Genomic DNA, 15810 nt, shown 5'->3' on the forward strand with positions numbered 1-15810 from the left:
CGTTACAACGGAGCTACGACCCTCTCTGTGCAAAGCAGAGCGTTGTAACGTCACGAAAAGTAAAAGCTGTTTAAAAATTAACTTCACTAACTATCAGAATTCTGAAAACGGCAAGTTGTTCAGTATTCATCTCTTATCAAATCATAGAAGAAAATCTTTAGATAAAATTTGAAAGAGAGCAGAATTTTCATGTTTTTTGACAGAAGAACCAAAAGACGTATTTCTGGCGCGTTGTAACGTCACGCTACATATTTGCTTTCCAAAACAATCTGGGCAAAGCAAATGCTATTAATTTGTCCACTTTCAATAGGAAATTTTATGCTCTTTCCAAATATATAATAATATTTGGGGGTTTCTCAACGATTTTCCCAGCTAAAACATAAATACTGTGCAAAGAAAAGTCAAAACGTTGTAACGTCACAGCGGAATGTGTCATTTATATTTATTTTATGATAACGATATTTGTGGATACTTTTTTCTTTTTTTTGAAACGATGGTTCTACAATTGATGAAGGGACGGTAGGGGAAAGAAATGAAAATTTTTGGTGAAGGAGGGGAAGAGCGGAAAGCAAGTGGGGGGGGGGGTATTGGTAGCTATGCTTGACAAGTAGTTATTTTGACTCCTACCTTTTGTCCAATGCTGGAAGGTGCATGAGTCGAACCAAGCTGTAATCTGAGATTATAACCGGATTCGAACCCACAACACCCGCCAGGGCATGTGGTTCGCTGGTACTTGTACCTTTGAACCATAGAGGCGCTGGACTACTTGTCAAGCATAGCTACCAATACCCCCCCCCCCCCCCCTTGCTTTCCGCTCTTCCCCTCCTTCACCAAAAATTTTCATTTCTTTCCCCTACCGTCCCTTCATCAATTGTAGAACCATCGTTTCAAAAAAATATTAATATATGTATGACCTCATTCCAAGGTCAAGACTAAAAAACTTGAGATTAGTCTACTTTTTTCTCCTATAGTTTTTAGCCAATTTAAAATAAAAATTGGTCATCAGGCAAAGTAAATTGGGTTAAGAAATAAAATCTGTGAAAAATTTATGACGTCTTGCTAGTGTTCTTTAAGAGATGAACCATTAGATCGGAGGCTGCTCATCTGGCGTATTGCTACTTATAGAGCCATATTGCTATGTTATAGAGCCATTTTGCATATGTCTTAGCATTATCATAAGGGGCCATTTGGCATAATTCCTCAAATAAATTTTTGCAGAATAACATTTGTCATGCCGTCCTTCACAAATACATGCGCGCTACTATTTCGTGAACATTGTTGTGATTTTTAGTTCGGACGATGAAAAATGTTAATGGACGGATTTTAAAATGGTACGACGAATTTAAGAAATAATGTCAGTTACGTAATTTCAATAACATACTTTAATAATCGCTTTTTAGTGATTTCAAAGTGCGCGGATCGGATGGTAAGTGTGTTTTAGTCAAATTAGCAAAAGAATTTTTAGAGTATTCATTAGATCCATCCAAGAAATGATGAAAATTAGAGTGGCTTACTACGACGGGAATTAGAAATAAACCCTAAATCGAGTTTTTATCCGATTGCCATCAAACTTTTAGGGTATCAAATGTTTTAGCGTCGTTATTTTATTAAATTTCGCCTCCGTATCCGAATGCCCGTACTTTGACCTCAACCATTCCCGTGAAATTTTGCTCAACCTCAAAACCGACATGTTTTGCATATTTAGCCATGCTTTCCTCATTTTATTAAATGTTTTGACTCCTTTAAGATGTTTCAGAAGATTCTGCTTCATAATAGCTCGATAGTATTTCTCGATTGGCCGCAGCACCGGTGTTTTTCAGTGGTTATGATCTTTTGGCACGAAATCGACATTACGACATCCAGCTCGTCTTTTGCGTAATGGCATAAAGTCAAATTCTACCAGAAGATCGTAGGACAGTTGTGAGACTTCAAAACTTCAGAAGAGGAAAAAGTCGCTTTTGGAGACACTCTTTCAAATAAACCGGTCCATTCATGGTATCTGTGGTCACGAAAGGTGTACTCCGTTGTCCACATGAACAAATTGCTTGCCAACTCAAGGATTTCTTGTCAAAGTTCGACATCTTTTGTTTTCGGAGGTTCTATGAAACATCAAATTTATCTTTTGCAGTGAAATACGGATTCCCCGGAATCTGGTTGGAGTCCGCTTTCACGTAAGTGTCGTCGTCCTTAACGCAGCAATCAGGTTTCGTCAGCTTTCGATCGTGAAACTTCTGGGCACGGCTTTTCACGACCGTGTTCTGTTGCGGCCTTCTGAACCTTGAACGTACGTAATTCAGCTCGAGTTTTGTCCATCTGCACGAAACTTGTTTTTGCTACCTCAAGAAGGGAGGAGTTTGGTTTCCCATCGAAAGCTCCAACTACGCGGATGTGATCGTTAACAGTATACGTACGCCTTTTTTCTCCACATCTTGACTCACGATCGACAGTCAGATATTCTTCAAACCGTTTTATAACACGAGAAACCGTAGAATTCGGGATAACCTGCTTTTTACTGATGGCACGACGTGATAGATTCTTATTTTCGATGTACTTGTGCAGATTTTTTTCGCGAACGAGCAGCTCTTTCGACTCCATTTTTCATACCTTTACGCACCTGATAAAAAGACTCACACAGTATAAATGATGCAATTTGAGCTTTCTCCATGCAAAATTTCAATTAATTTTACCCAACGATTGAAAAGTTAGAGCAATTTTATCGTAGACACCCTTTAGATACTTTATGATATGCCAGGGTTCCATTTCCCCGTCTTGCACAAAAGTCATCACTTCTAATTCCACACAAAATTTTACATCTGCGTTGAGCAAAACTTGCAAGACGTTCATGGAAAAACTCCTACGCATCGCTCAAATTGATCGTCAGATTTTATTTGTGCATAGGCATTAGAATGGGGGTAAAATGTAAAAAAAACTGTAAGACAAAAAGTAAATAGGACCGGTTTTCATGTCAATTTTCTCTCAGTTTGCCTCAGAACTCACGGGAATACGGCGCGCCTGTGCTTGAGGTTTGCCCGAACACGAAGAGTCTGAGGGATACGCTTTTACAGGATAAATATTGTGCGCAATTTGAAATCCAAAAAGGAAAAATTATAGAGATATTTCCAGGATAATCACACAAGTAAATTGGATTATATGAGAAGGGGGACTCCGCTCACTGTAGCTTAAAGTAACCCGCAATAATTTAGACTCACAAAATAAAATAGTCAAGAAGCATTTGTTTTCTTATATGACAATTCATTCCATAAGTATGAGACATGTTTTACTAATTTACACGTACAAAATTCTATTAATTCTATTATCTTACGATTGGACGCAGCTCGAGACAATTGGGATTTATTGGCTTCATACAACTCCAACACAGTTTTAGCATACCAGCACGATGCCAAACAAAAAAAAAAGTTAGTTCCAATACGTTATGTAGTTTCTGAGAAAAAGGTTCAATGATAAAAAAAGATGATTTTTTCAAAGATTTCAGTCCTTTATGTCCCCTTGAAGACGTAAGATTCATCGATGACAGACGATGAACATGAATATTTCGTCAGATTTAGATTTTATGTGATTTCAATCCATAAGTGGCTTTGAGTTCTGGACCTATCCTTACGACATTTCTATTTTTCGAGCCACAGTTTAAATACCAGAGGTTCAGATTCCTTTCCAATATCTGTTAGAACCTCCTATTCGTGGCACTTGGATTCTTGGTTTCCTTTCGATAGTTAAATCCACTTTTTTGCAAATTTTGCAATCACGGCTGTACAAGATCAATTCGCGCACGTCTTGTCTGAACACTGCTCAAACGTGTTTTAAGTGGAATGTTTTAGCCACGGTTTATAATACAATATTCAATTTTAAATGACAACTGGAAAAGAGAAAAAAAACAAAGAGAGCATACATTTTCAAGCATATGAAATTGTCCAAATTCATAAAAAAATGTGTGGTTTGGCAGCCTATCTGCACCTGTGATTTGAAAATTGACATTTTCTATGCAATCGGGACCATTAATGGCATTCTGTAGTAAACAGAGTGATTGGAATCTAACGGCAGAAACTGAACTTATGACTCGGTCAACCGGACGCTTAGCTAAACAGTTTATCTATATTTTATACCAATTTTTTTAATAGAAAATTTAATTAATGTTTATTTAATTCAGGTTGTAATACGCTTTATATTAGAACAAATTGTTTTATATGATTAGAGAGCTGATTGTTTTTTGAGTAAACTAGTAAGCCCATTAAATCAAGGCGAAAACTTACATAAACTATTTTCTCGAGATGGTAACGACTAGTTAAAGAAAGTTTCTCTTTGTCTCATCGCCGTAAGAGTTATTAGACCGAACACATTCAAACATTGAATTAAAGTTACTCAGATTTATAAAATAAAATGCCGTCACATTCACAAAGAAAAATTTGGTTATGCTTCAATATTTAACAAGACCATGATTCGATTGGATACCGTAATTGCCAACCTCTAGGATTTACACGATCGCACGAGTAATGAAGCCTTCATGTTCGCTGTTTTTTCGCTTTGTCAGGTCACCGTTTTTTTTGCAGCACGCCATCTAAAAAGTCAGCCCAATTTAAAGATTTTTAAGATTAAGGCCTCTACCCATTTGACACACAAAAACTCAATCAAAAAACTACAGGTACACATATCTTCCGAGAGACCTCGCGTCTGTTGCCAAATTTAAATTGATTGCAATTAATGTGACCAAATCCTTGCGACCATTTATCTTAGCCTGTCTAGGCCGGTGTGACAGCCGCTGGCTGGTACCAAACTGTCTCCTCTCACTTTGGCTCCGGGGCAGCTCAGTCAGTGCAGATCAGTCACGTTAATGGTACTGGCTTTCGGTCGAATTCGCACGCGCGCGCGCACTCTGCGGTCGTGTAAAGGAATGGCGAATTGTATAAATAATTACCAACGGCCAACCGATCGGCTTCATATGCATGTAGAGGGTACCTACCTAGGTATACGTACCTACGAGTCACTGCACAAAAGCGGTCGTTCTGTGGCGATCAATGTACGGCGGCGCGCGGCAACCAGCTTTACAGTTCGTGAACCACAAGTCCGTGCAACGAGATGTCAAGGTTACAATGTGTATTGCTTGCCAACCCCAGGGGATTATGTAACACAACACGGGACGACTAGTAAGTTGGGAATGACACCCAGTGAGGGTACGTAAAACAAGTTGTCCAACCACCCAATCGAACCAAGCCCACAAATAAGGAAAGCTCGTAAACTGATAAATGGCAACAGGCAGCGTTCGAGCTCGAGCATTTTCGATCCAACTACCGGCACTTTTCATACGTTTCCGATGCCAAAGCAATTATAAATTGAATAAATTGATATCGGCAAAGTCGTAAAAACATAATTTCCTCAATTTCGCTAAAAGTAATTCCATTATGAATAGAATATGAATAAATAATGAATGTACTTACTCACTAATGAGTAACAAATGCATAATGGCGATTCCACGCAAAGTATCCGAGCTCCAATTATAATTGACCAAATTCTGCCAGATTGTTTGTCCAGGTCAGCAATAAAACCCTAAGTTCCTCGATTCATGGGAGCATCTCTTTTATAAAGAAAAGACCCGTATTTGTCAAATCCTCTTGTTTTCTTTTTCTCATGCCTCTGGAAATTTTAGGTTCAGGAAGAAAATATTTTCTTCAACGTGTACCTTAGATTTTCTTCTTGGTGATCCTTCGTGATTTGGTCGATCGTGAGATACAGCGTTTTGACGCAGCATTCCCCAGATTTCGCCTGAATACTCAAGAGAACAATAATGTTTTCTCATCTTTTCTTATTTTTTGTTAAATTTTTTTCATTAAATATAATATAATTACTTTTGTTTCATTCTTAGAAAGTGTTTGTTAGCGTGAAGTGGTGAGACCTCCTCTTCCAAAAGTTTTTGCAAAGCTAATACCTATTGGTAAAGGCAACAAAGTTTCCAATTTCCAAGATCCACTTTCAAATGTTTGAAGAAAAAGTAGTTCACTTTCAACATAATTGAAAATCATGGCCACCTGGTTTATTTCAGTTAAATGACAAACTTTTTGCTCAGCATCCTTCGACGAATCGCTCGACACTTTTCCGCACCGACCAATGTGCATCATTAATATCCCTGGACGACCGCACGCAAACTATCAACACCAACCGTCACCATCCTGCCTGCATCCTATCTGTAGAGCGTCTTGCGATGGAAGCCTTTTTTTTCATACCTACATATGACTGTTCACTAACCCTGAACGATCACCAAGTCCGTCCGGTCTCTTTTGCATGCTCTGCTATCACTGCCAAAGCCTGCGGTCAATTTGTACTGAACTCCAAGTACAGAGACGATCAACGAGTTTGCGTTCCTTGCATATGTGTCCGTGCTTCGATCGAACTGGTGTGCGGTGGTGCTGCAGTAGTGCAGATTTGTACAACCTGATAACTTAATTTTTTATTTGCTCAGCTACTCTCCTCAGCACTGCCTTATTATTATTATGTTTTCGTGAGGTGCCAACCGCGGGTCGGGGTGATACCGCCTCACCTTGCTGTCATTTCGCTCGCTTCCAAGTCATCTCGACCGCTGACTCACTTCGCGGTGGTTCATTCATTCGTTTTTCATTCATCCCGAAAGGCCAACACCAGCTCCATCGCATTCGCATCGGCACAATACAGGCTCGCTGAACGGGTTTGAGTAGAGAGCCCGTGAAAATAAATCATTTTCGATAGGCCCCGCAGTCTGGCTGACATGTGTTTCCATTCCATGTGCTTTCAAATGAGTGTGGGAAAAAACTTGCAGAACTACATATTTGCAGTTTGTTGTAACTGGCTTTTAACGTGTAAGACATTAGAATGATTCTACTAAATTACATTTAGCAGATGGCAATGGATGCACAAGAACGAGAATTCGAGTAGAAAAATCGAAATATTCATAGACATTATGTAGTAGGGGAAGGGCGGTAAAGACGGACACTTGTCATATTTCATAAACAATAATTTTTTGAAGCAAATCAATGATGAGAAATGCTTCTATAGACTGAATTAACACTTTTGAATTAAACTGCCGATTTTTAGCAGCGCAGCTGTCAAATTTATAAGCAAAACAAAGAAAAAATGCGTATATGCGCTAACCGATGTAATTTTGTGTGTGAAGAAAATAGCTGGTAAATCGTTGAAAAACAACATATTCATGCTAAACCAACGACATTGCGTTAGTTTGATCCTTCACTGAATATCCATTGGAAACCTGGTGAATTTTTGAATATTCAGTAAAAAGTTATTGAAGTTTGAAAAAATGGTATCCTAGTCGGGAAAGACGGACACCCAACGGTAGGGAAAGACGGACACACAAATTTTGAACCCATTTTGCCCAACAATGATTTAACATTGCAAATACTTGCATATTATATATGTAAAAGTAACCAGAAGTCATATAACAGTTGGAATAGACCAACTTTTAGAAACGATTAGTTCGTCACTAATTAAAATATTGAAGGGAACCATTTTATTTTCTCGCTCAAAGGGGGGATCGGGAAGGGGGTTTACCCAAACCAATTCTTTCCTAAATACATGATGAAATATGTTAATCTTTCTTAATATTGATAATTCGACGACGCCTGACACCTTTTTGCGAGTGTCCATCTTTCCCATATCAAGTGTCCGTCTTTCCCGCCCATGCGTAGAAACTCTGATTTATACATCATGTTTATAATATTAAAAAAAGCATAAATTTTGGAAGAAATTTTCCAGCACACGTTGTAACTTTATTAGATAGAGACTTAAAGGTTCAGTTTGTACGAAAATTGCGATCAATACAGTTATATTTGAGTAGCTATTGAGTCTTTACCTTAAGGTGTCCGTCTTTACCGCCCTTCCCCTACTCAAAAACTAAGTGAAGCAGGTGCCTTGCTTAGCTATTCGAGCTAGCAATCCCTAACCAACCAGCCAATAGATATTATATTTAAGTTTTCGAAGATATTTTTTAGTGAATAAAGTGTAAGTAGGCGCCTATAGGCGTATCTCTAGTTCCTTATTCAGATTGACTTTTCTTTTCACCGACGCAATGGTTAAATGGATCCCAGATGCCTATATTCGAATAAATAACAAACTTTGTCTACTAGCAGTAAACTCTCGTCAAATTCTACTTTCTCGAACTGTCTACCGTTCATTCCCGATAATATGAATGACACCGCGCGCAGATGAAGCGAGTTCATTTGTAATTAGAATATTTTGTAACTTTATTTCACATTTTCACAAGTTACGCATCCTATAAATCAAATTAAATCAAATCCCTATGAATCTGTTGCTTAGATTTGACGGAAACAAACATCTTGGTAAAGGTCTATTTCGGGTGCAGAAGAACGTTAAGTTGCATATAAGTTATATTGCAAAAGCTGCTGGGCAAGGGGAAAAGTATTATTTTTTGTAGACTAATCACAAGTTTTTAGTCTTGACTTTGGAATGAGGTCATACATATATTAATATTTTTTTTGAAACGATGGTTCTACAATTGATGAAGGGACGGTAGAGGAAAGAAATGAAAATTTTTGGTGAAGGAGGGGAAGAGCGGAAAGGAAGGGGGGGTATTGGTAGCTATGCTTGACAAGTAGTCATTTTGACTCCTACCTTTTGTCCAATGCTGGAAGGTGTATTAGTCGAACCAAAAAAAAAAATATTAATATATGTATGACCTCATTCCAAGGTCAAGACTAAAAACTTGTGATTAGTCTATTACATAGGAACGGGGCCTTCCCTCGAAAACCCGCGCCGAGAAACGCGGCTAACACACGCTGACAGACGAACAACGTCACGTGCAGTACCTTGCAAGTCGTAAGGGCCGGCATAGTGTCGTCGTCCTGAAAGTAAACAGTAAAAAGCAAAGCCATGGGTTTATACCGTCTTTAGACATTACCCTTCTTTATCGACAGACTTCGCAGCCGGCTGTTAGAGTACAGGAAAATTACGGGGCCAGTGCAACAATCCTACTGACTCTAACTAGCAAGCACCGCCTAGCCGAGATTCGAACATACGACGACTGGCTTTGTTAGACCAGCATCGTACCTCGAAGCTAGCTGGGCGGTGAAAGTAAATAGTAGTTAGATTAAAACTTCTCGCTCGGTGGTAATCTGCAATTGATGCAGGAAGCGGCACAATATGTGTCGATAACCCAACCAAACGCGTCGCTATGCTTGAGAAGTGGATTTTGCGGTCTTCTTTTGTCCAGCGCCTCTATGGTTCAAAGGTACAAGTACCAGCGAACCACATGCCCTAGCGAGTGTTGTGGGTTCGAATCCGGTTATAATCTCAGATTACAGCTTGGTTCGACTCATGCACCTTCCAGCATTGGACAAAAGGTAGGAGTCAAAATGACTACTTGTCAAGCATAGCTACCAATACCCCCCCCCCCTTCCTTTCCGCTCTTCCCCTCCTTCACCAAAAATTTTCATTTCTTTCCCCTACCGTCCCTTCATCAATTGTAGAACCATCGTTTCAAAAAAAATATTATTTTTTGTGCTTTTTTCAATTTGCCCGGCCAACTTAACCGTGTATGACGTTTGATTATGCTTTAACCCATTATGTCCTAGCGTATGATATATCATACACCGTCTTCAAAACTTGTTTACTGCTAAATTTCAATAGCTAGCATTTTTGATATATATCTCCACAAGAGAAATAAGACATCAGTCTACTGTGTGTGAGATAATCTGTCAGTTCTTGTCATTTCATCTGTATTTTCAACAGTGCAAAGTTGTGAAAAATGGCAGAAAAAAACTACAAAGTGTACAGCCATAAGGGTTGTACGAAAGGGTGACGTAGGACAATGTCAGATGATTAGATCAAAGTCTAATGTAAACTGCATATCTGACAAATGTATGTTTATAAGAATCTGTGAGTGCCATTGTTTAAGTGAATGTTTAACAAAGATGAGCGAAATATTCAGATTCAATTCTTCATTGAATGCAATGACACTTTGAAACGCCTACAACCTTTGAGAAATAGAGATTTCTTTTAAAATCAATTGTGTGCATCATAAAGGTTCAAATCGTATTGAATGACCAGCCCACAGCCTATTGTATTAAATATGATTATGCGTAGCTTGACATATAGTTACTATATATATAGTTCGGCGGATACAAAAATCGGGAGCCAATCAAACGTCAAAAGCGGAGCCAAACGTTTTTCAAAATTCGAATCGTGGGAGTAATGTTAATAAACACAGTTTGTTTTCATAGAACTAGTCATTTTCAACACTCGCTAGCGATTATTTTCCGTAAAAACCTGCACATTTCTCCATAATTTCAAATTTAATTTCAAAAATCAGGGATGCCAATTCGCCTGGTTTTCTATCCGCCGAACTATATATATAGTAACTATAGCTTGACATGTTTCAATAATCTTACTTTAACTCGCTTGTGGCCTTTAAAAGGGCCATTGGTTATAAATAACCAATTAGAGCCAAAGCACCTTCCTCGCAAATATGACGTGCCATTCGAAAGTCCTTCTCTTTTGATATGAATGAGAACAGAAACGTAAGTTAGCGGCGTCGATTCACTGTCTTTTAATCCGACCAGGTTTTACTAGTTTACTTTTATAGCTTACCGGTTGTTACATAGCAGAAAGTATGGCACATACGCAAAAATTTCTATTTTATTTGTATGAGAGTCCTTATCCTCGTACCACAGGATGAGGGTCTCAAACTGTCATAAAATAAATCCATGCCTCCAAAAACCCTAACATGTCAAATTTATTTCCATTTACTTGATTAGTTCTAGAGTTATGAGGAAATTTGTATTTCATTTGTATGGGAGCTCCCCCTCTTAGAAGGGGAAGGGGTCTCCGTACATCATATAAAAAATTATTACCTCCAAAAACCCCACATACCAAAGTTGGTTCCATTTGCTTGATCAATTTTAAGGAAATTTATGTTTCATTTGTATGGGAGCCCCCCCCCCTCTTACGCCCGCCTTAAAATTAATCCCTTATTCCCCCATAAAATTGCTGGTCATTTTATCTATCCAATGATATATAAAATGTTCATTTTCGTTCAGTAGTTTAGTAGTTATTAGCATTTGAAATCTTTCATTCAAACGTTACACTTCTATTTTCGTTTTCACAAAGTGCTACTCAGTCCCAGTATAGTAAACAAAGACGTAGTCCTACGTCAAAAAGTTGAAAAAATGGCGAAAAAACTTTGTCTCCAAAACGCATGAAAAAGTCTACATTTGGTGACGAAACATTATCTGAAGTGTAAAATGGTTTATATGTAAAGTCTATCACAAAATTCGATAAGAAATATTTAAACAATTTTGTAATTCGGTTCTTTGAAACTGAGCGTATGAATTATAAAACCGGCGATATTTTGGCCTTGAAACCATTCCAAATGACGATTTTGAGTTTCCCGACACATTCGAGCCATAATATAATGGATTACACAGTTTCACTTCATTTGGTCCAAATTTAGGTACACCCGGGTCACAATGGCTTAATGTGAACGCATTCATATTACCGGGGTTCAGATGAAAAATGTTTAAATGGAAGAAAGTCATTTTTAACATTGTGCGTAACTATGACCATCGTGTTATTTTTTTTTAAATTTCTGTTGAATATTACGCCATTATTCACAAACGGACCATAATATTTGAGAGCGAAATAATTTAACGTGAAACTGAAAGTATTTTATATGGAAGAAAACATCGTCGTTAGCACCAACACTAAGATTGTCCTTCTAGAAAATTAACAAATTTATGATCGAAACTCTTTGCAATGATCAAATTACCCAGCATAATTAGAAAGAATAATTAATTTTAGTCATGTTTGAGACAAAAAGAGTGATTGCATGCATTGCTTTCCTTAGAAAAATGCGTTGCAATAATGCGCAGATTTAGGCACAGACTAAATCTGCGCATTATTGCAACGCATTTTTTTTAGGGGGGATTGCTAACTGGAAGGCTGCTAACAAGGAAAAAAGCTTTGTTTATTTTTCCTTTTAAGAAATTCCAAAAAGAAAACAGATGTACAAGTGGTTGGAGGACAAAATAAGGGGGCTGACAAGGGAGGAGATCAAATAAATAATAATAATAAACTTGTTTTCATGCTTTTTGTTTGACCGTATAATGGGCGAAGACCGGGAAAGATTATTCAAGATTTTTAGCTATGAGCTGTCTAACGTAGTCTTACGTCAGCCATGCGTTTGTGATTATAACACAACCCTTCCGAATATGTTTGTGTATTCTTCACCGCAAAAAACCTTTTCACGGCGAGAAAAATTGGAAAATTTTAAGGAGGGGACGTTAGATTTTTTTTACTTTTCTGAATCAAAAAAGTAGTTGTTGCACCATTAAAAGCATGTCCAATAATCCAACGACAAATAATTTGCATCTATCCTTCGAAACATAACCCAGACGGTTCTTTTCACGAATCACGATGACCCACATTTACATTATGCTCCATGATTTATGAGCAGTGAGACAATCTCACTCGGCGTTATGATGATTCACAGCCCATCTGATTTACAATGTTGAACATATGGGATCCAGTTACCTCTTCGTTTCATTTTTTTGTGTGGATCTATATGACCTCTTGTCTGTTTTGGGCTTCTTATTCAAAGGATTTTGAAGAAGAAGGCAGTTCCCAGACTGATCCATTCACGAGCAAAGGTTATCTAGTCGACAAATGTTGGCCTTTGTGATTCTTCTGTTATATTATTAGGTGTCATTTATTATCTTCTTTGGTAGAGAAAGGTACCTTAGAGATCTGTGGAACCGTTCAGAACTGAATATACTAGATGTTTAGTTACAATCTAGATTTGATACAATCAAATGGATTAACACCTGACCAGTAATTATACTAACTAATTTTTAATTATTCACTTTCGAGCCGCAATTAAACCACAACACCGCGAAACGACCATGAATGTCGGTGGTGATCATCGCACAAGAAGGAGCCTGCCGTTAATCAGAACGAAAATAGGCTTGGGTGAGCCCAACCTGACAGATAAAGGCCAAAGTTACACCCTGCGTCTGTTCCTTGTAAATACATTTAATGGCGCTGCTGGCTTCTGCGCCGTTGAAGAGCGAGCAGATTAATGAATTCCACTTACTGTGAGTATGATTAATAATGACAGACTCGTGAAACTGATGCTCTTATAATTGCAACTTTGAAGACATGAAACTCCAAGATAAAGTGTGCATGTTTCATTCCGCAACGGACGGTATCACTGCACTGCCGCGCCGCGCAGGATCGGCAGCAGGTTCGATCAAATAATCGAAAATGAACCCATATTTTCCAACTTTACGACATTAACACACCTCGGCCAGAACAAGTTCGGATAGCGACGACTGACTACAGCGCAGCATTTGCTATTTCTCACTCGCAACGATCAACGCAGAGTTGAAAGTACACACCAGGGTCAAGCAGATTGATCTGAGGAAGGGCAATGTCACAGAGGTAGGTAGGTACCTGTGGCAGCAGAGTGATTGAGAGGTGCTGCCGTGTTAGACCGGTTGAAACGGATTCAACGATCCGCTGTCTCTAAGAAGCCGTTCTGCATGATATCGCAACCGAATTCTTGCAATTCAATGCAAAGGACCCCAGGTTCCATTCAGTTGGTTCTACTTGAAATATACCTACCTTTTAGCACCGTAATTCAATGGTTATCCGATGAAATATGCAAGCAATTTTGTTACATTTTCACGGGCATTTTTTTATGAAGATACATAATGTTCTTTGCAATTTTATTGACGTGACCTTTTTGATATTATACATTATGAGTACTGTCACAACATCTATTACTTCTAAAAACATAAGACATGTGCTATAAGGAAAGACTAGAGGTAAGTAGACTTGCGTGTATCGAGACACTCAACAAATTGGCAACGAATAATCCAGAACCGAATACAGTGGATAGGAATTTTTGATACAAGAGCCACCCCGGCTCTGTGCTGCAAGAAGAAAGGATTAGACGTGAAGATATTTTTTTGTCTCATTTCATTTGCCTATTTGAGGTCCCATCCAGATAAATCTAGTGGAGAACATCTGGGAATTTAAAAAATATATCCGAAATGGGAAAATATTTAAAAAAAATTGAATATAATTGCAAATATGGATTTAAAACTTAAGCGCGGCTTTAAAAAATTGCCTTTGAATTTGATGAAAAAGCGAAAGTTTAATTGTGTCATAACAATTACTACAATATCTTACACTTGATTCATAAGTTAGGCCTGAAACGTGTGTGTCGTTATGGAAAATAGTCGCAGTGTATAGCCTTCTAGGAGAAACTATCCCACAATTTCAATTTTATTTTATCACTGCAATCAGTATTCACTCACGATCAAATAACGGCTCATAACAATTGTCGGCTTCGCAGTAATCCCGTCATTCAACGCAAAAGAGCTTTGCAAACATTCAACTGCTTCATTATTGTTACGTATCATTCATACGCTGTGGGGCACTCACTGATAGTAACAATGATTAAGAGTAAAACAAATATCACGTACCCAGAGTGTTCTCTCGAATTATTTCCGATATAAAATAATTTTCTATGAAAAAATGTCTTTCTTATAAAAGAAAAATTTTCGTGAAAAAGTCCAGCTACATCACGAGACTACTACGAAATAACACCGAAAATAAACGCCACTGATAGTAGGTACCCAATAGTCAAGAATGTGCCGCGCAATTAAAGCGTAAATCCAACCTCATTGAGACCACGGACAAGTAAGCTATTTGAAACATACACGAGCTTATCTTGTTTATTGAAGAGAATTACAGGCATATTGTTTGTTAACAGATGCTTTTGCCTCCGCAGGAGCAGCACCCATAAAACTTGTCAGTGACAGGCAGCGGTTGATATAATCGTGCACGAGCTTACCTTCCCTACCCAGCCTAGTAGCTGTCTATCTGTGAAAACCCAAATTTCTGTACATTAAGTGATCCGAAACACAAATTGGCGCGGAATTCCGGATAATTGATTACGATCGTTTTTAATGCCTCGCGAGCGACCCCCTGAAATGGAGCCCAGCCTGTATATCACGATTTATAACTCTATCATAAAAGTGATTTAGGCATTAGACAAGGTTGCGGCAGGTCCAGAACAAACCAGACAGACTGTCGGCAGGTATTTCTGTCGGAATCACGTTTTACAGCCTTGGGTGTAATAAAATCATGAATTTCCTTCATAACGATTATAGATTTGACTTATTTGATTTGAAACGCATTATTTCTTGAATGTAACTGATCAGTGAGATAAATCAGAGCTCGTTGGGCTAAATTTGTGCTCACACGTGGGTCCAACTGATACGGGTTTATAAAAATTTATTATCATCGCTACAAATCGTTTAGAACCAGATAACTCTGATTATCAATAAATGTATTAGGTAAATATCACATGAAATATGCCTGTATAAAAGTATATCATATTATTTGTAGCTATCAAATCCCGATAACGATGATAACAATCTGGGTTAACAAAAATTAAAGAGTATGAAAATAATGGCTAAATATAGTTTTTGACGGACCAATATAATTGGGATAACTTAAAACACCCTCATGCCTTTATACGATCGCATTTAGCTCATTCCAATCGCGTGCAGAACAAGTTCGTAAACTGACATTATTAAACTATCAATAGGCAGTATTTATTAGTGTAAAATTTGGAGGGTAAATCTTTCCGGTGTGGCTATAATTAACACGACACCCGTCGTCTATCTGTTCCAGTATAAGACAAATTGACCAGCACGCTCTTTATAGTAACCCCCTAGATGGGAGCAAAGCTTCGCGTACAACATAAATATAAAAAAAATCAACCTAACC

The 15810-nt window shown here is 38.1% G+C and overlaps 1 protein-coding gene across 4 annotated transcripts in view; it reads right to left on the bottom strand.

Moving 5' to 3' along the window:
- Window positions 1–15810, bottom strand: part of LOC128741248 (aquaporin AQPAe.a) — a 141326-nt gene that overhangs the window by 45756 nt on the left and 79760 nt on the right. The window lies entirely within an intron of this gene.

The sequence above is a fragment of the Sabethes cyaneus genome, chromosome 3 (genome assembly GCF_943734655.1).
Source record: "Sabethes cyaneus chromosome 3, idSabCyanKW18_F2, whole genome shotgun sequence".
In the NCBI taxonomy this organism is placed as follows: domain Eukaryota; kingdom Metazoa; phylum Arthropoda; class Insecta; order Diptera; family Culicidae; genus Sabethes; species Sabethes cyaneus.